The sequence below is a fragment of the Pygoscelis adeliae genome, unplaced genomic scaffold, assembly GCF_000699105.1.
Source record: "Pygoscelis adeliae isolate BGI_AS28 unplaced genomic scaffold, ASM69910v1 Scaffold60, whole genome shotgun sequence".
In the NCBI taxonomy this organism is placed as follows: Eukaryota; Metazoa; Chordata; class Aves; order Sphenisciformes; family Spheniscidae; genus Pygoscelis; species Pygoscelis adeliae.
The window spans coordinates 1,280,807-1,283,712 of record NW_008823954.1 but is presented as its reverse complement, the minus strand read 5'-3'; positions in this window follow the sequence as shown (position 1 = coordinate 1,283,712).

Sequence of the window (2,906 nt, the reverse complement as noted above, 5' to 3'; positions counted from 1 at the left end):
TGAATTTTTTTCTACTCCTCATGACGTGACTCCCTGGTCTGCAGGGCAGGTGCTTATACTAGAATAAGTCAGTGCTGCTCTGAGCTCTGCATGAATTAAAAAGAAGAGTCCTCTACTTCGGTTGCATTGGCAAGGGTGTGCCAATACTAACACGAGGCCCAGAAGTGCTCTCATCAGGATCAATCCAGTTGTGCATTTTATTTTATTTTATTGGACTGTGACTCCTGCCTGATAGCATTCAGCACTGTGCAGGAGGGAGGCTACGCTGCTGCCCCTGCTTCTCCAGGCCAGGGGAGTGCTTGACCCCCTTCTGCTGCTGCTGGGTCAGAGTGGCAAGGTGTGCTCCCCTTTGTTTCTTCTTTCAAGTCCATTTGTCGAAGGCAGTGTGTGGCTGATTTGTATTTTAATATACTACTCCCCTGCTGCTGTGGCTTGGAATATTTGTGTAGTGTGGCTGACCCTGGTGGCCATTGCTTAAGGGAGCAAGCATATTTTTATTGTAAATTTTTTTTGCCATCGCCTGTGTTGTTCCCTCTTCCTGCCCTTTCCCTGTCCCTTTCCCTTCTCTTCCTAATTAAATAGGCTTGGTTTGGAAATGAATACAATACATGAAATCCCTGTGGAATACGTGTTCCCTTTCTTCTCCCTTTGACAAAACGCTGGGACTGTGTGCACTGTTCACATGTTTGAAAGCTGAGCATGTGTAAGGGCATGAAGAATTAGGGCTGTGCTGATCATCCTCAGGTAGGGCCGTGCTTTTTTCTTGCACTGAAGGAGTAGCAGCAGATGCCCCTAAATCTCTGTATGGAGGATTGTCCATGTGCCTACACAGGTTTGTGGTACCTACCTGTACCACTCCTGAGCATGAGAGCTCACAGGCTGGTCCTGCTCCCTCCTCTTTCAAGCCTCTGAGAGTCAACACATCTCTTTCTCTTTAGGTAGCAAAGAGGTGTTCCTTCCCTCTCTGTTCTCAGTTGGAGGAGACTATTCACCCTCACTTACTCGACCTTGCAATTGACACGCAGTATAAATAGGGCCAGTGCCAGGAAGAAGTCAAGGAAATGGAGTTAGCTGGCCCTTCGTTGTGAGAGGCGACGTGTGCCACAGCTGGCAGGGTGCATGTGCTTGGCCTAAATGCAGGAAAAGCTGGTGTTAACTCACAGGGTGTGCAGGCAGCATGGACAGAAAAGGGGGCTTGCGGCACTGGATTGAAATAAACCGCGTGGTATGTGCAAGATCTACTTGCACGCACTCTCTGCTTAAGTTCCCCCGGGTTGTGGGCCTGTTCGAGGCAACCACTGGTGAAACGGGTGGCTGGGGGAAGTTTTGTGTGGCTGTGATCCAGCAGGGTCAGGAAAGCAGTGTCTCTCATCACCCTGGCAAGGGAGGTGCTGGCCTTCATGTAGGAGCAGTGTCCCCTCGTTAAAAAAGGCTGCCCTAAGGCTAAGAGCAAAATGCTTTGCCTCCCAGTTTCTGTGACTGAAGCTGAAACTCCTCTATGTCCACGTTGGTAAAATCAACTGAAGTGAAGGTACCTGCACCTACAGAAGGAGCTTCAATCACTGTAAGCCAAGCCCTGCCTCCTTCACCTCATCCCGTCCTGTTTCTTCAGCTGTCTGTTGCAAAAGCAAATCTGTTAAGTCTTGCCACGAGCTTGGGGGCAAAATTGAGACATAAAAGAATCTGTATTTTCTGTAAGTCTTGAACCTAGCTTAGCTTTCCTTGGAGCTCCCTGCCCTCTTGCTGCTCTTCAGGCCCCTCTGCCCTGGAGGAGGGTCGTGGAGAAAAGGAACCTGATGCGGAACAGAGATGTAGAGACCAAGCCGAGGGGTTAACCTCTGCAGGAGGACATCTGCAGCGGGTCCCATGGGGCATGTTGTGTGTGCAAGGCTGCCTGACAGAGCCTGCGAAGGTCAGAGGGATGCTGCTTCCTGCGGAAAGGCCTGTGGGCCAGGTCGTGGGGAGAACCTGTGCAGGAAGCTTTGAGTAGCCAAGCCATAGTAGCAGAATAAGTGTGAGATGTTAATCCCTAAGTTTCCTTAAAAAGCAAATAACATTTAGAAATGGGATTTTCCTGGTCCTGGTGTTCGGTGTCAAGATTAGATGTCTATAGGAAAAAGGGACGTGTGAGGGTAGCAGTAAAAGTCTCTGCAGACGACAGATTTGCTTCTAGGTAGGACATGGAGTCAGAAGTCCCTTAAAGTTGGCTTATGCCTCAGGATTAGGGGGGAAAAAATATAGGATGGGAATTGCTAACTCTGGTTTCCATTAGAAGTTACTGCCAGAGGATGACCATTGCCCAGCGGTGCCCTGGAGGAATGTGGGGGTCATTCCAGTGCTGCTTCAGCCTGTCTTGTGCAACCATCTCACCCCAAAAGCACCACAGTTGTTGGAAGTATTTTTAATTTGAACTTCATTAGTCCAGCAAAGCAGTGGGGGCGAAGTGCTCGCTCTGCATGGGGCAGGTTTGGGGGGGATCTGTGAGCAGTGAATCCCTGTAGAGGTAGTAATGGGATCGGGCTCCTTGCAGGCAAAGGTGAAACATTTTTCTTTAATGGCAAGCAAAAGTATCTGGCCTGGCAGAGGTGGGTTAAACCCCACCAAGTGGAAATTCAAGTGTGCTGCCCTCATGTCCCGTGCCTCGCCGGAGAGAGCAGAGTCTGGCTGCCTCCCTGTAGCCTCAGTAGATGCCAAAGACCGGGAGATCGCTGCTAGGTAAATTAACAAACTGATAAGCCTGTGGGGAGGCTGGGGAAAGGGCAGATGTGTTAGTGCCTGGGCACCTGCTGCTGTGTCTTGACCTCCCTATGGTCCCCCGTCAGAGCCCAGGCCAACACGAGGGAGGTGTTGCTGCCCGCGCGGTCAGACAGGCAGGGTTTGGGGAGGGGGTAGTGGGCCGGGCAGTG